The sequence below is a fragment of the Dromiciops gliroides genome, chromosome 5, assembly GCF_019393635.1.
Source record: "Dromiciops gliroides isolate mDroGli1 chromosome 5, mDroGli1.pri, whole genome shotgun sequence".
NCBI lineage: Eukaryota > Metazoa > Chordata > Mammalia > Microbiotheria > Microbiotheriidae > Dromiciops > Dromiciops gliroides.
Window position 1 is genome coordinate 260,219,937 of NC_057865.1, and position 24,899 is coordinate 260,244,835.

Genomic DNA, 24,899 nt, shown 5'->3' on the forward strand with positions numbered 1-24,899 from the left:
TGCATTAGGAAGATTAATTACAAGGCTGTGTGAGAGATGGATTGGGGAGAGATGACATGGGAGGCAAGAACAGATAAGAAGTAATTATAATAGAATGAGAGAGGGCTAATGAGCATCTGAACTAGTGGTAGCAGTCTGAGTACAGAGAAGGGAACAGATGGGAATTAAATTGCTGCATCTTACCTGAGGCAGGGCTGACTAGTGCTGGTAATTGGACAGAAGAAGAGCAATCCCCACCTGGAGGGGGAGGGGAAAGAGTTCAAATGAGGATACAGTCTTAAACCAAGGGTTTGTCAGGTTTTTTCTGCAAGGGCATCACGATGTAATGCATCAATGGCAATCATAATGCATCCAGTACTAGGCCTGGATACGGGAAGATAAGGGTTTGAATCATGCTACTGATACTTAATCTTTGTATCAACATGGATAAGTCAGTCCTTACTATGTGGAGCCTCAGTTCCCTTATCTTTGAAGATAAAAGGATAATAATATTCCTAGTACCCACCTGGCTGATTTCTGTGAGGTGATAATGTGTGCATAGTATTTTATAACTCTCAAAGATCTCCCTGTCCCTCTGTCTTTAGCTAGTCCAATCAAATAAACATTTATTATGTGTCTCCTATGTGTCTACTATAAGCACTAGGGAAACAAATAATAATAATAATAAAAAATAGTCCCTCCTCTCAAGGAGTTTAAAAGCTAATGGGAGGGAGGCAATACACAAAAGGAGTCAGGAGAGGAGTGGGGAAACCAGGGAATAGCTAGTGTGGGTTTCTTGTTCCATGGAGTTAAAACCAAGCCAAGAAGCAGATGCAGAGTAGAATGAGCCAAATAGTTCAGTTTCTGCCCTCTACAAAGGAAGTTATTGGGAGGAGCTTGGTACTCCACATTCCAGTCTTCCAATCAGAGGAGAGAGGAAGCTGGGGGAGGTGGTGTCAATATAGGTTTGATCGAGTTAGCTGTAGGGTGGTGAAATTAGAGGTGATGAGCTTCACCTGGAAGGGGCATCTTGGTAGAGCTGAAACCAGGGAAGGCAGCAGATGCAGAGTGGAGTGAGCCACTTTATTTGTTTATCTCTGCATCTATCTCTTTGTCTCTCTGTGTGTATGTCTCTCTATCTCTGTCTGTCTCTGTCTCTCTGATTTTCTGCCTCTTTCCTTCAAATGACTAACTGGTCCAGGATTACACAGTCAGTTATATGTCAGAGGCTAAACTGAACATCTTCCAGGCTCTGAAACTAGCTCTTCTCTAACTAAGAACTAATTATATACATATATACATATATATATATACACACACATATATATATACATATACACACATATATACATATATACACACATATATAATTATATACATATATACACATATATTTGCATGCATGTTTATACATAAACATGTACACAAGTGTGTATACATATATACACATGCATTTATCTACAAACCTCCAAGATTTATGTTTCTATCTGTCTGACTATATATATATTTACACATATACACATATGTGTATATGTACATATATGTAGTGTGTGTGTATTACACAAGGTAGCTAGGTAGCACAGTGAACAGAGTGCCAGGCTTGGAGTCAAGAAGACTCATCTTCTTGTGTTCAAGTCTGGCCTCAGATACTTACTACCTGTGTGACCCTGGATAGCTTTTTTAACACTGTGCCTCAGTTTCCTCATCTTTAAATGAACTGTAGAAGGAAAAGGAAACCACTCCAGTATCTTTGCCAAGACAACCTCAGATGGAATTGTGAAGATTTGAATACAATTGAAAAGCAACTGAACAAAAACAATGTATTACACACATACATGAGGCATTTGTTGTGCTATGTACATAGAGGTAACAATTGAAGACAGTTGAAGATTCATGGCAGTGAATAAAGTAAACAAGGGAAAAAGTATAGGGAGGCCCACAGAAAGAACTCGAGAAGGAACAGTTTAAACAGGTAGGAAGAGAAGCAAGAAAGCAGTACTAAAAACCAAGGCATCAGATAGTGTCAAGAAGGAGGGGGTGACTGACAATGTTAAATACTGAAGAGAGATCAAGGAGGATGAGGGCTGAGGAAACAATTGGATTTGGAAATTAAAAGGATTTCAGTCTTCTTAGAGTAATGCTAGATAGGATTTGGAAAGAAGCCAGATTGTAGGTGTTTCAGGAATAAGTAAACAGGTGGTGAGAAATGGGGATAGACAGTGTAATGACTTTTTCTAGAACTTTATCAGTAAAAGGGAGAAAAGATGTAAGATACTAGCTTGAGGTAGTAAATTAGAGGGACGAGGAAAGGTTTTTTGTTAGAGGGGAAGAGAAGGAGAACAGGGAGGAGAAGGAGGAGGCAGAGGAGAAAGAGAAGATAAACCCAGTGATCACAACAATGCAAGTGGAAAGAGCAAGCATCAAACAATCAGAACTGATTTTTCAAAATGATAAAGAACAAAGTTAGCCCCAAGAAGGAAATGTGAGAAAACCTATCTCTTCCCCCTTCTCTTTTGTGAAGTGGCAGTATATGTGAGTATATGTGTGAATACACACATATACATATATATTCTCTAAGAACTAATTATATACATATACATGTATATACATATATTTGCATGCATGTTTATATATAAACATGTACACAAGTGTAATCTTTAAGGCATTCTAAATTCTATATCCATAAAGTCTGGTTTCTCTCACTCACTGTACTACTTTATATTTTGAACTCCATCCTGGTTTTTAAATATGTATATATATATATATATATATATATATATATATATATATATATATATATATATATATATATATATATATATATATAACTTTTATATTTTTCAGATAGCTCAGTTTTCTTTTTTCTTTTTTTTTTTTTGGCAGGGCTATGGGGGGTTAAGTGACTTGCCCAGGGTCACACAGCCAGTAAGTGTCAAGTGTCAGAGGCCAGATTTGAACTCAGGTACTACTGAATCCAGGGCCGGTGTTTCATCCACTGCACCACCTAGCTGCCCCCACCTCACAGTTTTCTAATGGATGAAGACCGCACAATTATTTAATTATACTCCTAAATGAGCTGATTGTTAAATTGATATTTCTAATAGTTTCCTTATCAATTTGAAACTGAGAAATTGATAAGAAATAGCCTTAAAAGTTCAGCAAAAATTTAAACTAATCATTTTTTTCCTTTATTCTTATTTTCTATTTTTGAATCATCTTAGTTACTGTATTACAACCTCATTCCACTCTATTGTTTAGATCTAGATCTACTACAGTGGATTTCCAGAAAGACATGGTTAATAATCCCAGAGAATGAGAAATCATGAAGGGTTAAATATTCTGAACCTACAGATGGACACCCATATGAATGGGATCCCAGATCCATCTAATGATTACAGTAAATGTTTCCAAGTTCAAACTATTGAATTAAAATCATGAGTAATGCCAGCATGTGATAAAATTTCAATAAAACATCCTTTAAAAAGTAATCTCAAGGCCAGCTAGGTGGCGCAGCCCTAGATTCAGGAGGACCTGAGTTCAAATCCAGCCTCAGACACTTGACACTTACTAGCTGTGTGACCCTGGGCAGGTCACTTAACCCCAATTGCCTCATAAAAAATAAATAAATAAAAAAGTAATCTCAACTTAAAAATTTTATCCCTTGAATTACAATGCTATAGGAAGGGCCTGCCTAAGACCAAATATGTTAAGCCTGATAGTGTGGTATGCTGGAAAGAGAACTAGATTGGAAGTCAAGAGAAAAACTTAGATGCAAATCCAGGCTCTCCCATTTAACTAACTTCATAACCTCTGACCTGTCACATAGACTCTCATTTCCCTTATCTGTAGAGTTGGTAGCTGATGAGATCTTTTCTAGTTCTGACGCTGTGTATCTTATAATTGCCTTCCAGATCTTTTAAAATAACACTAACACATCTACATGAGAGCATGTCTCAGGCCTTGAATTATTCATTGACCTAACAGCTAAGAGGCCCTGAAACTCTAATGAAGTTGTAAAGGAATTGTGCTCTGATAGATGAAGGACATTTGGCCATATTGTCCATAAATTATCAAGCCAGTTGAGAAGGAAATGGGATTCCAGACAATGGAATAAGCATAGGGTTCCATGTGAAGCCCCTAAGAAGGTTCTGCCTTGGGGAGATTGTTGGATGTATGAGTGTGAAGGGGGTATAGGGAGATAAAGAAGGAGAGGCCTCCACCTTTGGCTTTGGGAAGATCTCTGCTCTCCCCTGTCCTTTGGTCAGAAAAGCTGACCTTGTGAGCTTCGTAGGGTGCTCTCAGAAGACTTTGGACTTCCTCTTAGAGGATCTTGGGCTTCCCTTCTCCCTAGAAAAGGATTTTGGACTTCCCATTTTCCTATTGGAAGATTTTGAACATTCCATCTTTCCATCAGAGGATTTTGGACTTTCTTTCTCTCCTCTGGTGTCTCAAACTTGGATGTTACATGCACTACATGTAATTTTAGCTTTCTAAATATCTCCATTATTTTCTGCTTCACTAGGACTCACAAATGGTTTCTGTTGAATTTTGAGTCTTACTAGTAGTATTTAAGGCATTCTAAATTCTATATCCATGAAGTCTGGTTTCTCTCACTCACTGAACTACTTTATATTAGTCCCTTTTGAACTCCATCCTGGTTTTTAAAGCTTTCTCTAGGCTGTCTGTCTTTGTGGATCCTGATAGGAGTAGCTCCCCAGGCCCCAAGCATTCCTACTGCATTATTCTAATTGAAAACTTTTTTTGAAAAGTTTATTTAGACTCTCAGCATCTGGAAAAGTAAAGAATGAAGTGAGATCAATAAAATCAAACATACTAGCCAAAGGCAAGAAAGATGTAGCCTAGAATGCTAAAGATTCCAGGGACCTTGAAGTGTCATTTAATCCATGTTCCTTTCTCCAAGCAGTTCTTTGACCTACCCCAACCCCCTTTACCCACATAAGACAATCTAGCCCATTTTAAGAGACTGTTTTAAATTCCATCTCTTCCATAAAGAGAACCCTGGCTTCTCCACACCCATTTTTTGCTTCTTCAAACTCCAACTGTTCCTATACTCTTTGACAGTAGACTAGAAATCATTTTCTAATATTTTGTCATGATTCATTTTATCTCCCTGACTAGAATGTGGAGCTGGAGATTTGAATATAGTAGATACGCAAGAAATGTTTAAGGAATTGAGTGTAGAGACCACGACTTGGTCTTTTTATTTTTCATTTTTACTCCCACATTATCTAGCATGGTGTGAGGTAACACAACAGATACCACTAACACATGGGTTATCTGATTGGCTTTCGTGGAAAAAGCACGGCATTTGGAGTTAATCACATGGGTTCAAATCCACAAACACTGAGCAAAATTAGTTGCTACATTTCTCACCTTGATCAACAGGAAAGGGGGTAGAGCCAAGATGGTGGAGAGAAGCCAGCAAGTTGCTTGAGTTCTCTTGAGGTTCCCTCAAAAAGAACATTAAATCAAGCCTCTAAACGGATTCTGAAACTACAGAATCTACAAAAAGACAGAGACCCAATCTTCCAACTTGAGATAATTTAGAAGACTTCAGGAAAGGTTGGTCTTACTTGGGCAAAAGGGAAGCACAGCACAGCTTAGCACAGAGCAGTGTAGCACAGAGCAGGTCTGGGCAAGTCAGTAGGAAGCTCTTGGCCACAACAGAGCAACTGGACTGCCTCTCCTGGACCCATAAAAAGCTTCCACACACACAGTTACTCCTAGACTCCCTCTGAGGTGCTCCTGGTGGCAGAGGACTTGGAGGAAGAAGCAGGCCAGGCTGAGCTCTATTTCTCCTCTAGGCTAGATAGGCCTTTTCTTAACTTCCTTCCTTCCTTCCTTCCTTCCTTCCTTCCTTCCTTCCTTCCTTCCTTCCTTCCTTCCTTCCTTCCTTCCTTCCTTCCTTCCTTCCTTCCTTCCTTCCTTCCTTCCTTCCTTCCTTCCTTCCTTCCTTCCTTCCTTCTTTCCTTCCTTCCTTCCTTTCTTTCTTTCTTTCTTTTTTTTTTTTTTTTTGGTGAGGCAATTGGGGTTAAGTGACTTGCCCATGGTCACACAGCTAGTAAGTGTCAAGTGTCTGAGGCTGGATTTGAACTCAGGTCCTCCTGACTCCAGGGCCAATGCTCTATCCACTGTGCCACCTAGCTGCCCCATTTTCTTAACTTTCTGACCCAGGTGTTCTCTCTTTACTAATATCTAATATACTTTAATAAATGCTTAATGCCCCAAAACTGGTGCTAAAGCTTCTAATTTATAAGTAACAACTAATTTAGAAACCCCAGCTAATTTTCCCCAAACTTGGGACAAAAAATAAGGTGATCACATATAGTTTTGCTTGCCACAGTACCTAGCATGTAAGAAGTTTTAAAAAAAATTGTTCCTTTCCCTTCTTAACAGCATGAAGCAGTATCATAGCTAGAGAGCAGGTATTGGACTTAAGTACAACTCTGGGTTTGAGGATAACAGTTACACATACTAATTGTCTGACCTTTGACAAGTTATTTGTCCTCTCTGGGCTCTCAGACAATTCACCCTTAAATGGTAAGTTCCAGAGTACATAGTGATGGATATATTCCCTCTGCCAATGAAATGAGAGGTTTGGTCAAAAAACTAAATAAATGAGTGATGGTAAAATAATCACTATTAATGAGAAAACTGGTAGATAACTTCACTAAATACAGTAAGTCACTGAAGAAATAAAAATTTTAGAGGGTCATATTTTAATTTTTCAGCATATTCTTTCAAGGCAAGGGGATGTAAAGTATGATTTAATATTAAACTGGCTAATAAAGCCTTAATGGTTCTTTTATCCCTTCCAGTAATCATAATCCTTTTAAAATTATGTGGACTTACTGCCTACAAGAAATAGCTTCTCTTCAATACCATGCACATTATAGCCAACAATAACAATACTTTATTGGGTGGGAAAGCAAATAGCAAAAACTGGCTGTAAAATTATAATGTTTTGCCAATTTCTAGTGATAAAATATTCATCCTCTTGTATTGCACAGGAAATTGTACTCTACTCACTGCTTATACCCATCAATAAATGCCTCGAAAATGATAGTAGCCAGCTTCTCTCCACCCTGGTTTTTGTTTTGTTTTGTTGTTGTTGTTTGTTTGTTTGTTTGTTTTTGAGAAACTGGTGTCAGAAAGTATCTAAGGGCAGCTAGGTTTCTCAGTGGATAGAGCACTTGGCCTGAAGTCAGTAAGACTCATGTTCCTGAGTTCAAATCTGGCCTCAGATACTTACTAGCTGTGTGACCCTGGGCAACAGTGTGGTTGACTCAGGAAGACCTGAGTTCAAAGTTGACCTCAGACACTTACCATGGGCAAGTCACTTAACCACCATAACCAATGCCTGCCTTAGTTTCCTCATATGTAATATGGATATAATAATAGTACCTACCTCCCATGGTTATGAAGAGGGAATGAGATCAAATTTGTAAATCTTTTGTACACCTTAAAGTGTTGTATAAATGTTTGCTATCATTAATAATGTTATTCATTCCAGCATCCCCCTCTAACCCAAAACTTTAGTTATCCTTTTTTCCTTTTTCTGATTAGTAAGAATCTATCACTTCTAGGACAATTTAAATCTTCATACTGTTGCTCTCCTTGCCATCTTCACATAATGCTTCTGTTGTTAGATAACCTATGGGAGCGCACGTGCGCGCGCGCGCGCACACACACACACACGTTCCATCTCTACCTCTGCAAACTATTATCAAATCAATACTACCATTCCTAGAAAGGATACACCAATCAGTCGTTCTATGAATCTGCTCAACGTCCCTGTGTGTTCCCTCCCCAGAATATACTTCCTTGTCTACCATATATATGTTGTCTTCCTTCTCCATCAATCAGTCAGCAGACATTTATCAAGTGTTTAACTATGTGCCAGGGAATATGCTATTCCTATTTGTATCCATTGTGTCTAGCACAGCGCTTGGCATATACTAAGTGCTTAATAAATGCTTTTTCATTTATTCACTTATTTTCTTAAAGGATATGGTCAGTGCAGATTTATTCAATTAAAATTGTCCTTGAGCCCCGACTTGTGGGAAAATTCACTTCCCCCCTTTTATTTCTCTGATTCCTAATCATGTAACATTAGTAAAATGGAATCCACTCTTCCCCCATGTGAACAGACATTTTAAACTATATCTGATTTTTTTTTACTATTTTCATAGCAGGAAGAAGTAGAATGATAATAATAGATAATAGGACACTTACCACATGGCCATATGGCCACATCTTTAATCTAAGACAACCACAGGCCTCTAGGAATCCCAGAGTTCTAAAAAAAAAAGATGTAGATCAGTTATTTTAACTTCTTGCACAGACATTTCTCCTACAAGAAGGCAAAGGAGTTTAGGAAATATATATCCCAAGTGATCATTGATTCATGGCATCCAATGGGTTCAAAGTCTGGATTCGGTTTGGGGAAAATTTGGGAATAGGAGCAAGCTTTCAGTGTCACAAGTTTCCACACACAACACTGTTCTCTGTCTGCTGCCTACTTCACTGTCCACAGGCTGGGCTGACTCCCATCATTCTTCTCCATTCCTTATAGAACAGTAGAGTGTGGTCAAGGACAGACCAGATACACTGGCTCCGCTCACAAGCTTGCCTCTTCTCTGTCTTTGTCCTTATACTTCCTTCAGCCTCTCCAAAAACTATGTCACATCTCTCTTTGTGTCATTGTCTCTCTACTTTTTTGGCTTTTTGAGAGAGCTGATGGAAGGCACAGAACTACAGCCACCAAATGGTGAACAGAGTCTTGACCCTTGTTATGGCTGTAACACCTTGGAGACATTTCTTGGTCATGCATGGTTCCAAGAGATAAGGACCCAGTGGAGAAGGAAGGGGATAAGACTTAAAGGAACAGTGGTAGCTGGGAGGGGTAGAGGTTTTATTCATTCCAGGCCCACAGTGTATTCATGGCCCTCAAGAAAATGGTAAGAATGTAGGTAATGGCAAAAGGGGTAACTGAGTGATATCTGCCTGGATGTGGAAAGAACCAAACTATATTCAAGAAATTCTGAGAAAATCTCTGTCATCATGCAAGTTACATTTCATGCAAATCAATGCACAATTATGTATTTATGTAACATTCACTTAGTGGATTTTCCATTGCTATTTTTAAATTCTAGGGCTGCTATTCTCTACTGACAGATATGCTTCTGGGTCACCAAACCCTACCATCAATTGTCAGGGAATTAAAACTAATGTCAACATTAGTCTAAGTAAACACAGTTATGAGTTTAAATCTACCGCTTCTGCAAAGATAATATAATGCATTACAAAAATAATAGACTCTAATAACAGATTATATCCAGAGCTCACTAACCTCAGCTATTTAGAATGCAGCCAAGGACTTAGGGAGTGAGAAAAATTGGCCTCTAACCAACCAAAATAGATTTTGCTACTGTAGAAAAGCTCGGACTCTAGACTCAGGGAACCTACATTCATATCTTGCCTCTGTCACCACCAGTGGGGCTTTAAGATGGTCAGTAATCTCCCTGAGCCATACTTTCCTCATCTATAAAATGAGGGTTTGCTCTGGAAGACCTCAGATGGCCCTTCCAGCGATAGGTCTGTGATCCAAGTGTGATGTAACCTCAAGGGTATCTTGGAGCCTACTCACACCAGCTTATGAGAAATAATTATTACATTTTCACCATGAGCATTCAAACCTTAAAAACTGGCAAACTACACATCAGGTCTTGACTTATCATTTTGTTGATTGTCTAGACTTAAGAAAGTGATGGAGGAAATGCTAATAATGCAGATGAAACTTTAAAAGCATTATATAAACATTCCCCCCCACCCCCCGCATACTTTGCTCATGGGTGCCCCCTCAGCTGCTATTGAACATAGACATTTTTAACTGAAGAGAATGATGGAGATCATAGGACCAAGGCCCAACCTCTTTACTTTAAAGATAGGAAACCAAAGCCCAGAGATATTAAGTGATTTGCCTAAAGTCACATAGCAACTCCATGGAAGGGATGGAATTCAAATCTACTTCTCCTGATGTGATGAATATTACACCCACAAACCTAGGTTTCACTCTCCTATAGATATACACATCAATGAGAAGAGTAATCACACCTAAGAAACAACTTGTGCCTCATCATTTAGTCTAATTCTCTCATCCTACAAATAAAGAAACAGAATTTAAGAGGTTAAGTGCCTTGTTTGGAAGCACAGAAGAAGTTGTATTTGACTTTTAGTGTTCTAACTTCAAACTCAGTGTTCTTTCTACTTTAAAAAAAATTTAAATTTTGCTTATTTTACTTTGAACTTAAGAAATTAAGCATTTCCATAACATAGTCGAATAGAAAAAAAAAAGATTATACATGAAATTACAAATCTATTAAGTACAACTTGCTATTCCTTTAAAAAATATAGTAAAGTTGTCATGTAAATTTCTTTTTTTCTCTCCCCCCCCACCATGAGATGGCTACCATTAGACACAAACATGTGTGTATATACACACATACACATATAAGTAAAATAATATTTTTCTGTATACAAAAGTACATACTTTTACATATATGTATGTAATATATATAGTTTATATATATACATATATGTAAAATACATACTTCTATTTATCAGTTCTTTCTCAGGATGCAGATAACATTTTTCTCCATATGTCCTTTATAATTAAGTTGGGCATTTATGATAGACAAAATGACTTATTCACTCAATGCCATTGTTTTTTTTTTTTTTTTTTAGTGAGGCAATTGGGGTTAAGTGACTTGCCCAGGGTCACACAGCTAGTAAGTGTTAAGTGTCTGAGGTCAGATTTGAACTCAGGTACTCCTGACTCCAGAGCCAGTGTTCTATTCACTGTGCCACCTAGCTGCCCCTCAATGCCATTCTTACAACAATATTACTGTTACTGTATACAATGTTCTCTTGGTTCTGCTCATTTCACTCTTCATTATTTTGTGTCTTTTTTTTTTTTTTGGCAGGGCTATGGGGGTTAAGTGACTTGCCCAGGGTCACACAGCTAGTAAGTGTCAAGGGTCTGAGGCTGGATTTGAACTCAGGTACTCCTGAATCCAGGCCTGGTGCTTTATCCACTGCACCACCTAGCTGCCCCTGTGCAAGTCTTTCTGTGTTTTTCTAAGATCACCAAGCTCATCATTTCTTAAAGCATAGTAGCATTCCATCACAGTCATATACCACAACTTGTTCAGCCATTCCCCAATTGATGGGTGCATTTTATACCTTGTGTATTTTTAGTTAGCTTTACTTCATACACAGAAGTCTGACCAACTTTGCTATCCATTTTCAAATGCTTAGCAGATTAAATGAAATAGACTAGGAGTTGAGAAACAGGAGGAGAATGCAGTAGGGAATACTACTGGCAGGCACCTTGATAGCAATAAGAATTAACAGCTGCCAGTGAAAGCTGATAAGGAAAATGTTTAAAATTATTCTTAGTTCTTATGTCTCAAAAAAAAATAATAAAAGAACTTGAAAAACTTAAAAGTCTGGGGCCATTTTGTGTAGGGCCGAAAAGTTGTATATCCCTCAATATCCTCAAAGAACACCACTGTATTTCAGCCTAGTACAATCACTTACCTGTATAAAAATGACCCCAAGTCATAAAAAGGGAAAGTTGAAGTGTGTTCATTTGAGGTCTGTTTGAAAGAGGCAGGAAGAATGGTATAACTGATAGTCCTAGACTTAGAAACAGGAAAATCCATGTTCAAGTCTCACCGTTGGTGATTGCTAGCTATATGACATTGACCAAATAATTTAACCTGTGAATCTCAGCCAGCTCCCTAGGACTGAATTAAAACTAAACCAAAGATATTTTTGATTTTAGTAGGGGAGGAAATTCCCACTCTCTTGTTAGAGAGAGCTCCCATTCTAATATCTTCCTTCCTCAGCTCTACCTCCGAGAATTCCTAATGCAAAACCCTTCCTGCCTCCCTCTCCCAGATTTTAGCATTGCCCAATTAGTTTTTCCCCAATACAATATGGTTTCATTGAGAACATTTCCTTTTTGTCTTTTTATCCTCTGTGCTAAGTATAGTGACTGGCACATAGTAGGTATGTAATAAATGCTTGCTGAAATACATTGAAGTTTTCAAGTATGATAAGTTTAAGAAGACAGAGAAGTATATAATGCTTCTTTTTTTTGGGGGGGGGTGTTGAGGCAATTGGGGTTAAGTGACTTGCCCAGGGTCGCACGGCTAGTAAGTGTTAAGTGTCTGAGGCTGGATTTGAACTTAGGTCCTTCTGAATCCAGGGCTGGTGCTCTATCCACTGCACCACCTAGCTGCCCCCTAGATGGTCTTTTATTCCCTACCCAATGCTTTGGTTTTCTGTGCTATCCAGTAACTGTGAGAGTCTTTCCCACCCAGATTAAATCTTTGGGGAAAGCAAACTAGGCCATTTTTTGTCCCAATTCTGACCAACCTTCAATTACAGAATGGGCATTGCTTCAGACCAACTGAGACTTAGGAAAGACCTTAGCTTAAAAAGGCCAAAGTCTCCCCCTACACCATCAGTTGTCTCTACTTATGTCTGGCCACTGGACTCTGATGACACTGGAGGAGAGAGTGAGGCTGATGACTGCATAGCTCTGCCTCACTTAAATCCAATACACTTGCATGTCAAGACATCATCTGGCTGATGTCATTAGTTCTCTTTAAGAATGAAGGATGGGGGCAGCTAGGTGGTGCAGTGGATAGAGCACTGGCCCTGGAGTCAGGAGTACCTGAGTTCAAATCCAGCCTCAGACACTTAACACATACTAGCTGTGTGACCCTGGGCAAGTCACTTAACCCCAATTGCCTCACCAAAAAAAATTTTTTTTTTAAATAAAAAAAAAAAAAGAATGAAGGATGAACAATACATGATACTACTGCACTGATGTTGCTTTGCTGGACCCATAGCCTCCAGCTTCTGTCTCACCTGAAATCATTGGCTTCTAGGGAACAGTGGGTGCTGTCATACTCTTTCAGGCCAAATCCATAAATTTTTCCTGTCACTTTTCAGAAAAGGCAGCAAGGACAAGCGAAAAGCCTCCCTTCAGACTTTCCCTAACATGTTTCTTCTTAGTCTTGGCTATTCAACTCTCACTAATCACTGGACTTGGAGTAAGGAAGCCCTGGGTTTGAATACTCCCTCAGCTGTTTATTAGCAAGTCATTTAAACCCTGTTGGTCTGAATTTCTTCAGCTATAAAACTGGAGATAATTATAGCTTCTATCTATCAAGATTGTTGTGAGGATCAGATGAGATAATATATGTAAGGGCCTTTACAAACCTCCAAGCACTATATCAATATTACTCAGCATGAAAATTCTTAGCCTGAGGCACCAAGCTCTTAAAAATAAAAGGGATGGGCTCTCCCAGCTAACTATGCCCTCAAGGTTTGCACTTTTCTTCCATATCTGCTTCCCTTTTAGAGATCTTACCCTAGTTTATGTAAGCATTACATATACTTCCCAGTTTTAATCTCTGAGGTCCAGTCAACAAAACAGCTACTGCCCAAAAGCATCAGACTCAGAATTCTCCAGTTTTTAAAACCTGAGTCTCTTCTATTCTCCCCTGTAGATGAGTGGGCAGGGAAAAATCACAGAGCCTAAGGAGCTGCTACCTGGTACACTGATAGGCAAGATACGGGTACTGCATATCTTACTGGTGCTCCATTATTCCAAGATTCCCTCCCTATTGTTACATTTCCCTCCCAGTTCTTCATAATGCCCTTCATTCCTTTTTGTCTTGTAAAGATACAAAAGACCAGTCTTCTCTTACTCCTGTGGGACAGTCACCAAGGTGATCTGTTCCCAGGACATATTTCTTTCTGTCACACACACACACACACACACACACACACACACACACACACACACATATACATATGGATATATTGAGATAGATATGTATACACACATAAAAGTATATGTATGCATATGCAAGTGTATGTAATGTACATTTAATTTGCTTGTACATTGACATGTATATATAACACACATCATTTATCCAGTAACATAGATTTAGAATTGAAAGGGCCTTTAGCTTTAGAGATCAGCTCATCCAAACCTCCCATTTTAAAGATGAAAAGATTGAGGCCTAGATTCTGAGGTTAAATGCTTGGCTCCTAGTCACATGGCTGAGAAATGACAGATCAAGGACAAGAGCCCAGGTCTCATGATGCCACATCAAGGCCTCTCGTCACACCTATTCATCTTTGTTTCTTAGCTGTTACATTTCAAGGGATGATGCATGTTTAGTGGTTTCTTTATAAAAATCTTGCTCAGATTTTCAAAGTACTTGGTAAGTCTTAGAATTATTATAAAAAGTTATCTTAGAGATAATTTACCTCAAAATGCTTATTCTTGAGATGAAGAAGTTGAGGCCAGGAGAGATTCAGCACATGTATTTCTGCATATAGATAGGTATAAACATATGCACACACAATCTGGAGACAGGCACATGTTTTTATGTGTACATTGTATACAGGTTTCTCTGTGTGTGTTTCTATACATACACACATACATATATACATACACAAATGCATATGGAGATATAGAAATAGGGGGGTTGGAACTGGACTTGTGATTTTATGGATTTGGGAATTTCTAGGTGAGGATACATTTTCTACCAATGCAGATTAGCCCCTTCTCTGCAATTTATAGTCTTAAGAATTACCCAAGAATGCTAAGGAATAAAGATACTCACACAGGATCACATAGCCAGTATATAGCACAGGTGGGAATTCAAATTGGGTCTTTTATACTGGGAAAGTGAGCTTTTTATCTATTGTACCACACTGCCTCTCTACATAGAAATGCATACACACATACATACATACATACATATAATCATATCTGTGGAAACATATAGACATACACACATGTACATTCATAAACAAAATCATACAAATACAGGGTTTTCCAAATGTCTTTTAAAGCTTAAAACTGTACCAAGACTTTTGGAACATCCAATATAAGGAAATCTAGGTATGTATTTGTATACATGTATACATACATGTTTCTATGTATATCACACATATACATACATATCTCTATAAGTGTGGAAAATAAAATTATATGGTCACCTTATTTCTGTCCCAAGTTTAGGGGAAATTAGCTGGGGTTTATAATATATTTGTTACCTATAAATTAGAGGCTTTAGCACCAGTTTTGGGCATTAAGCATTTATTAAAACATACCAAATATTAGCAAAGAGAGAACACTTGGCTCAGAAAACTAAGAAGCCTATCCAGCCTAGAGGAGAGATAAGAGCTCAGCCTGCCCTCTTTCCTTTTCCAAGTCCCCCACCACGAACCCATCCAGAGCATAACTGAGAGTGGAAGTTTTCTCTGGTTCAGAGGAGAGGCGGCCCTTCCACACTGCTCAAAGCTAATTGGCTAGCATCATTCAACTCTATTGGTTTACTGGACTTGAGGGTGATCCATGAGCAGAATGTGCTGATGTCAGAGTTCAGAGAACACACCCTCTGAAGGCCAGGCTTTCAGGTAAGTGTGGTTTTAATTAAGTTAACTTTAAGTGAATTAATCAACAAAGTTAATCCAATCAGTCTTAATATTATCCTCTCCAGAGCGGGGACCTCTGGGTGTTGTAAAACCCCATTATTTTCTCACAATAGCTATGGCTATCTATCTATCTATCTATCTATCTATCTATCTATCTATCTATCTATCTATCTATCTATCTATCTATCTATCCATCCATCCATCCACCCATCCATCTATCATCATCATCTACACACACACACACACACACACACACACCTTCTTCATAGAGTTATGGACTAGATGATATACTATATGTAAAGCACATTGAAAATCCTAAAATAATATATATATGCATACATGCATATATTTATGTGTTTATATGTATTGCATATGTATGTATATGCATTTATCCCTTCCACATTGTGACTTTCTCCACCATAGTTTCAATATATCAGCCTAATATATTAAATGAGAATTGGGGCGGCCCCCCCCCCCCGGGGAGTTTGGCAGAAGCCAGAGAAAATACCCAAAGGCTAGCAGATGACACAGAAAAAAGTTTAGAAACTCAGAAATGCATAAAATATAAGTATGGTATAGAATAATATCAACATATTTTTTCTTTTAATAACATAATAATTCACACTTCTTCTCTGGTACAAATGGAGGGCCAAAAATATTTACATAGATATTTCAAGTCATGGGTACACTGTGGCCCTATAGGGCCACACTCCCCATCCCCCATGATGGAGAAGGGATAACTGTGTATATTATTCTGTTGAAATATCTATGAATGCACACAAATATATATTTGTACCATCCTTGTCAGTTCTTCCCTGTAGGGAACTCCTAGGGAAGACCTTCTTATATCATTGAATTTTGGCAACTCCTCTGCATTATGTATGTGTGTAAAAATCACATATAGTGTATATTATAGGTTATGTAATTTATGGTATGTATTAAATTGCGTGTAATAGTCATGCAATACAATGTATACATAGAAATACATATATGTAAGCACATGTGTATATGTGTCAATTTTGCAGATGAAAAAATTCTAATAGAGGAAAGTTACCCCTTTTTCATAACACAAATCTACATCAAAGTCAGGATTTAATCATAAATTCTTAGTCTCTCAATGACCTATGGAGTATTATTAGCCTTCTTAATCCTTCTTGGATTAACAAACTAATTGAGAGCCAGTGTAACAAAAGAAAAAAGGAATTTGGATTTGCTTATGATACTAACTTTAATAGAGAATACTCACATATGGATTGTAAATTTTCTTTAAGATAAATTTTCTGTTACGATGAATTTGATTATCAACAAATACAAACATTTCAATGTAGAAAAGAAAAGCAAGAGAGGGTACTATACACTTTGTTGCTTTAAAGATGGATTTATACATTTTAGAAAGATGAATATGGAAGCACCATGTATGATATGGTTACTGAGAAAGGGTCACCCTGATTCTAAGAGCTATATATTCATTAAACAATTAAAAGATAACTATATCCTCAAGACTATTATGGTGTGTGTGTGTGTGTGTGTGTGTGTGTGTGAATAATAACATAATATAGTCTTCAACATTAACTGTATTTCAATATAATTGGTTTCCTTTGTCATTCTAATGTATTTTATTTTATGTTTTTAAAATATTATTCTGAAAAAGGGTCCATAGGCTTCATCAGACTTCCCAAGGGGTCCAGGACACACAAAAAAAATGTTAAAGAACTGAGATGTAAGTCATTATAGATTCACTGAATCAATTTGTGAATTGTTAGAGCTGAAAGAGACCATGAATATTATCTAGAATAACCAATCCTTTCATTTTACTGCTAAGACACAGAGTTAGATGACTTGGTCAGTGTCACATAGCTGGTCAATGATCAATTTTAGCCTTGAACAAAGGTCATTGTGACTCTAAGGACAGTCTTATTTGCATTGTGAAGTGCTTCCTTTTATGGCTAGCAGAATTGAAATTAAACATAATGTCAAATAGGCTTTGAAGCAAGGCCATGCCAGATGCAATGGATAATTAGAAGAAAACTTTGTTTTGACTTGATCAAATCCCATAAAAGTGGCAGGAGAGGATTTTTGAAGAGCTGGGGAACTATAGGTATGGAACATCACACATCCTATCAGACTTGGTCAATGTGTTAATTAGTTATGTTCATGGTTTGTTTTTTTTTCTATTTATTTTTTATTACAAAAGATGCCTTTATAGGAGAAGGGAGAGGAGTATATGGAAATGGAAATGATATAAAAGCAAAATATATCAATAAAATTAATTTTTAATGTCATATGGTTGTGGCTAGATTGTGACAAAAATATATTAGAAATGCTCCAGCCATACTGACTTACTTCCTATTTCTCACTTACAAAACTCCAGAGCTAATTTCATTCCTTTGTCCTGGCTATTGTTCAAGTCTGGAATGTTCCTCTCCTTACCTCTGCCTATTGGAATCCTTGCCTTCCTTCCAGACTAAGCTCAAGTGCCACAGGAAGCCTTTCTAAGTCCCTCTAAGTGTTAGTGCCATCCCCTCTAACATTGATATTGTTGTTTAGTCATTTAAGTCATGTCTGACTCTTCGTGATCCCATCTGGGGTTTTCTTGGCAAAGATACCGGGTTTTCCTATTTCTTCTCTAGCTCATTTTACAGATGAGGGAACTGAGGCAAACAAGGGTAAAGGTCTTGTCCAGGGTCAACTAGCTAGGATGTGTCTGAGGTTGGATTTGAACTCAGAAAAATGAGTCTTCCTGATTCTAGACCTGACACTCTCCCCACCAAGCCACCTTGCTGCCCTTCTTCTAAGGTTACCACCTTAGTTCTACTTTGTATGTATCTTATATATACCTATCTACGTACAAATTGTCTCCACTGGAATGTAAGCCCCTCAATGACAGGGACTGTTTTTGCCTTTGTGTGTGTGTGTGTGCACAGTGCCAGGCACATAGTAAGTACTTAATAAATACTTATGGATTGATTGATTAACATAAATGTAGTCATATAGTTCTATTGTAGATATATGTGTTTGCTAGGCTGAAAAATGCAGTCATTATGGAAAATACTTTGGCAAAATCTGCTGATCTGCTCATAAGAAAGGGTCTATATGGCTCAAGGGTATTATTACAATTACCTGCAAAAGGTGTACTTAGATTATTTGAGTTGACTTGCAATCATGTAGACACTCGTTGAATGAAATTCTCTGTTTTAAATAATATGTTGTCATTATTATTAATAATATTCCAGGAGGGTGAATGAGTCAATTGTTATGTGGTAGAGCCCATAAAGAAGTTAGGCACAGTGACTGGTTTTAGGTATATACAGAGAAGCTTTGAAAAGGTCTTTTAATGCTTGAAAAATGATGAAATTTATCTGGAAGGAATCGCTGGACTCAGATGTGTGCTACATTTGTTGTTGGTTAGGTCACCCATTTTTAATGTTTTGTAACCACCCACAATAAATTCCTCAGCATTCCTTTCCATTTCCCCTTTTAACCTCAAATCTCCAATCCACCAATGCATAATGCTTACCACTACGGTCACCAAAAGACAGTCATATTTTGGAAGAAATATGAAATCTTCATATTTGATTTAACCAGTGTAGACCTGATATAAGTAAAACATTAAATTTTCCCTCTAAGAGATTTAAATTCATATCCGAATATTCTGGAGAGAGATAAAGGTTAGCCAAAATTGTACAATTTCTGATTTAAGTGGGACATTTTGCATTAACATAATTTCTCTAAACTTGAGGCACTACCTGGGATAGTAGGTGGATAAAGAGCTAGTATTGGTACAAAGAAGACCTGAGTTAAAATCCTACCTCTTGCTTTGTGACTTTGGTCAAGTCACTTGACTTCTTAGTAGGCAGCTATAAATTACAAAGAACTTTCCAAGCTACATTGATAGAGGGAGTTTTCTTGCCTGGAAAATCCCTTTACCAATGAAATCACAAGTCTAATTCCTATCCTTATATTCTATTTACATACACATGGAAATATATACTTCTTCAGCACCTTAATGACCCTGTGATCTCATCAGTTTCAGTTCTCCCTCCAGTGACACAAATCCAAAGCCATTTGTGCCTTCTCATTTTGTGCAACCATTGTCCATGTCTTTCCACAAGTCCCACACACATTGAAATATACTCAATATACTCCTGGATGATTCCTTCTAGATCACTTGACAACAAAATAATTGTAGAGGTGGGAGAGTCGACATGTAATGTGATGATAATTATTTACTTGGTTATTGTATACAGAACAATGGAATATATGAGTGGACACCCGTTGTTAACTTGTTTTAGTCATGTCCAACTCTTTGTGACCCCATTTGGGGTTTCCTTGGCAAAGACAATGGAATGGCTTGCCATTTCCTTCTCCTGCTCATTTTACATATGAGAAAATTGAGGCAAACAGGGTTAAGCGTCTTGCCCAGTATAACACAGATAATAAGTGTCTGAGGTAGAATTTGAACTCAGGTTTTTCTGATTCTATGCCCAGTGCTCTATCCACTGTGCCACCTGACCATCCTAGCTATTTCTTACTCATGTTACATAAGCAAACCATATCCTTTCTTAGTCAAAATCTCTGAGGAGATAATTTACTCTTTTTCTCTTGAGCAATTCTTCATTGTGAATATGGTGAAGTCCAGCGACACCATGTATCTTTCCATTTGCCCTTGGGTGCATTTCAATTTTAATTCTTTGGAGACTGGTGTTACATGACTTCCAATTTTACAGCATCATTTAACTGCTGTCTGCCTCAGTTTCCTCATTGGCAAAATGGTAATGATAATACTATCTACTTCCAAGGATTGTTGGGAGAATCAAATGAGACACTATTTGTAAAGTGCTTTACAACCTTAAAGCTCTATATAAATGCAAGATATTGTTATTATCATTATATTAATAATAAAAAGTGGGTCACTGTTTCACAGAGAAACTTAGGGTCATTATAAACACTGAACAGTTTCCAGAGGAAATCCCACCTTCATTCCTTTTCCTCTTCAGTTCATTATCTATTTAGAGGATCTGTCTGAGGCATATGGTCCATCTATATGGATTATTCACCTAACCGAATATTATAGTCTGGAGAAGGGTCAGTCTTCATCCTCTTGCTTTCTCCTGTTGATAGGGTACAATCTACAGATATTATTTTTGAGGACCTCATCATCTATTGGAAATCCCTAATCCAATTGAACTCTGTGTTAAACATCCCTATGACAATATTAAGTAACTTTGACAAGGACAAATCACCCTCTTTTATCCTTGCTTTATATTAGTAATCAGAGATCTGTCAAATAAAGTTTTCTCTACTATTAAATAGCTGAAGTTACCTTGAATGATCTTATAAATACATTAGAGACATTATTTTGGAGGAGGGTATTTAAGGTAGAGTTTTGCTCTACTAGATCAAAATGCTTTTTTATAGTCAAAAAATAATAGGCACAATGAAATCATGCTTTCTATGAACTTTTAGTCTATCATGTGACTATAAAATGATCTGCTAAAGAATATTATTTGCAAAAAGCTGACTGTTTTGTATCTTCATCAAAGATGCTATTGATGTATATGGAGATGATTTTTTTTTAAATGTAGAGGTGGGAGAGTAGACATATGAAAAGATGATAACTATTTTCTTGCTTATCCTTTTTTAGAAATAATAGACTTTCCCACTGTTCTCCACCCCCCCACCCAACATTTGATATTTTCTTCTCTTACATCTCTTGAAAATTCATCCCTCTCCACCCTCAAAGTTTTGTTATCTCCTAGACAAATATCCTCTATGGATGCTTGATCAAGTCCAACCACTCTTCCCATCTTTTCAAAAAAATTAATGCCATTGCTACTTTCTCAAATGATACATTTGGGGATTGTGATATAGAGTCCAAATCTGTTGGCTCCACTATCATTGATGGAGAAGAGAGTTTATTATATAAATCTTGGCAGATCCTCATATTTTTAATCTGTTTACTATGAACTTCCTGTTCATCTTTAATGTTTTTGGTATTATCTGACTTGTTTGAGCATCTCATCAACCATTCTGTAAACTCATACCCTCAATTGTATTTCATGGTTATTTGACTTGATTCTGTTTATAATCTCCTACTCTCCTTTCCCAAAAGAATGTATAAATGAATTTATATTTCAGGCCAGAATTGCCCTTGGCTACTATATGTCTCCATTTGGCAAGGACAAAATGTGTTTACTAGCTGACTCAATTTCTAGGGTTTTTTTTTTTAATATCCTCATAGTAATGATTAATTTACATGAGTTAAACTTATTTTGGAAATTGTCATAGCCTGTGTAAATATCTGTTTTTTAAATCCATTTTCTCTTTTAAAATGTTCGATTTTTAAAATCTTATTTAATGCTCACCTTGCCCAATACCTCTCAACTGTTTTCTTGAAAAAAAAAATAGATTTATATGTATGGGACTTCTCTATTTTACATAAGCCTTTGGTACCTTTTATTTTTTTTACTCCTAAATTATATTTTCTATTGTGTATTTTGTCATTCACCTCAATGCTTACAAAATACCTAGCAGAGTGCCTGGAAAATATTAAGTAGTATGTAAATGAATTTACAATTATGAAAGTTATTTGCCTTGAATTCACTCAATCTTAAAATATGTTGTTTTAATGATGTCTTACTAAATTCTTTGTAGAATTTCTCTACCTCTCCATCTTCTGCAAAATATATAAGTACATAAGCTACAATTATCTCGAAACTGGCCTTTTCATAATTGCTTGCCATAGGTAACACAATATGAGAGATCCCATTGTTCCACAAAATTATATCTCTTATTTGCTTTGAAAGCACAGTAAAAGAGACTCTAAAAACTCCTTCATTCATCTCTCCCAGGAGAATCTGTGAACTATCTTTAATTTTATCTGTAACTTCTCTATAGATTCTGGTTCCTTTTTTTTTTCAGGGCAATGAGGGTTAAGTGACTTGCCCAGGGTCACACAGCTAGTAAGTGTCAAGTGTCTGAAGCTGGATTTGAACTCATGTCCTCCTGAATCCAGGGCTGGTGTTTTATCCACTGTGTTACCTAGCTGCCCCTTCTGGTTACCTTTTATAATGAGAATGTTAAGATTTTCTATGATTTAGTACTTCAGGTAGTACATCCACTTATTGATCATTGGACAAAGGATCTCTCATGTAAAGTAGTAACAGTTAATTTGCATGTATCTATAAACTGGGTGGGTTTTTTTAGTATCTTTTATTCCCTTCTTGCCATTCTGTCACTAAAACTGAGGAAATAAGGATTCAGGACCATTTGGAATTTTTCTTTGTTCTACTGGTTGACATGAACAAATGATATTATTACTAAGTGGCTCCCCTATAGATAGATGATAAGCCTTTCTGCACTTAATTAGGTTGGTCCTGGAAAAGCAAACATTGTTTGTTTTCTAGGATTCTACTAGAAGCTCATCCAACATTATTAAGGCATGCCCATTCATGTGCTCTACTAACATAGCCTTGGCAAATTCAGGGTCAAGTTCAGAATAAGACAGGTCATCACATCAGGACTTCATAGAGGTCCTTGTCAGTCAAAAACTGAGTTTAATCAGTTAAAACTTCAGTATAATGAGCAACTTATTTTGCAGCAAGGGCATAACATATTAGAAATTTCATTAGTATTGCAACTACTGTGGAGAGTTTTGAGTTCATTACATGTTTAATAGTGAATAATGACCAAGTTGAATAAGGTATCCTTAATATTCTATAATATTCTAGTGATAGCCATAATAATACCATGGCATTACTTTTTACAATATAAGTTATTTACAAAATAGGGGAAAAGAATTCAAGATAAATCAATGATAGACAGATGTCAAAATCTTTTAATGCACAAAAGATCAAGGGAAAACATTCAAAGTAAAACATATAGTAATTGCATATATTTTTTTTCAGCTATTTAAAGAAATTGTGTTCATTGCAGTCCATGGCAATAGATATTACACAAGATGTAAAGTAAACTGGAATAAGAGTACATGGGGATAAGACTACAAAAACTTCAAAAAGCATAATAAAACTAAAAATATGAAATTATCTTTATTAACATTCTGTTTATTTTTAATATAAAATTTTTTGCTTTTTATCCAACATACCTAATTTATGTGTATACATGTATATGTGTATGTACACACATACACATACACACACAAATACATATACACACATATGCATATATTTTCACATACATATACACATACACATAAACATATATGCACAGCAGTGCATTGAATAGAGTGCTTGGCCTGGAGTCAGGAATATCTAAGTTCAAATCCAGCTCCAGACATTTACTAGCTTTTTGACCCTGGGAAAATCATTTAACCCTACCTGCTTCAGTTCCCTCATCTGTAAAATGAGCTGGAGAAGGAAATAGCAAACCACTGCAGTATTTTGCCAAGAAAACCCAAAATGGGATCATGAAAAGTTGGACACAACTAAAATGACTGCACAACAACAAATATGTATGTGTGTATATGTACATATTCATATGTATATGGATATAGAATAATCTGAAAATGCTTAATCACCGCCAGATTTTTAAAATTTTTTTTTACTGTTACACTCCAAAACCATGCCCAACTATAAGGATATCCCTGCTCTTATTAACTATACTATATTCCTACCAGAGACTAACATGTGGTGGAATGTTCAGCCATCCATTCATTTATGTGTAATGGGGAACCAGCCAATGACCCCAGTACCCATAAACATGCTCTGAGTATTGTTGAAGAAATTTCTCAAACTTGATGGCTTACTTCTGAGAAGTTTAAGTGTATGTCAAGTTTTGTAGTCATTCTGTAGCCTTCCTAGGTAAACCCAATGTCAAGATTTCCCAAATCCAATTTCCCCAGAATTCACACAGAAAAATTAAAGGCAAGCCCCAAGATTATATAAATGACGGGAAAGAGTTGGAAGGTAACTCAATTCCTAGAGTTCAATTCTTACACAAAGCCTAAATAGTGTCCAGAACATCCTTCACTAGTGCCTCTGACAGAAGATTTCCATTGGCAAGAAATACACTAATTTCCAAAGTAGGGAATATCTTTGGGGGGACAATGAAATGTCTCCTTCATTTAAAATCTATTTCCCCGCATCTTCTACCATTGGTACATAATGCTTAGAGCACAGTTTCACTTTGACTCAAGGGTGGCCACCAGAATTTGTTACTGGGATTCCTGGGTATTTGCCTATACCTGTCCAAAACTGAATGTGAGCCAACTGTTCCAGAACTGGAATGCTTTGCCAGATAATAAACAATTGGTATGCTTTCCGATCCTCACCTCTTTGGAGGAAGGGACAGTTAACTAAGGGGAATGAATAAGACCAGAGGAAAAAATTCACCTGGGGCAAGGTCTGAGT

The 24,899-nt window shown here is 37.0% G+C and overlaps 1 long non-coding RNA gene across 1 annotated transcript in view; it reads right to left on the reverse strand.

Annotated features, from left to right (window-relative positions):
• Positions 1 to 216: 216 nt before the first annotated feature.
• Positions 217 to 24,899, reverse strand: part of LOC122729537 — a 174,941-nt gene continuing 150,258 nt past the window's right edge. The window contains exons 3-4 of the long non-coding RNA XR_006353332.1: positions 8,236 to 8,299; positions 217 to 237 (exon numbers count right to left, since the gene is read on the reverse strand). This is a non-coding gene — a long non-coding RNA (uncharacterized LOC122729537). The remainder of the gene's footprint in view (positions 238 to 8,235; positions 8,300 to 24,899) is intronic.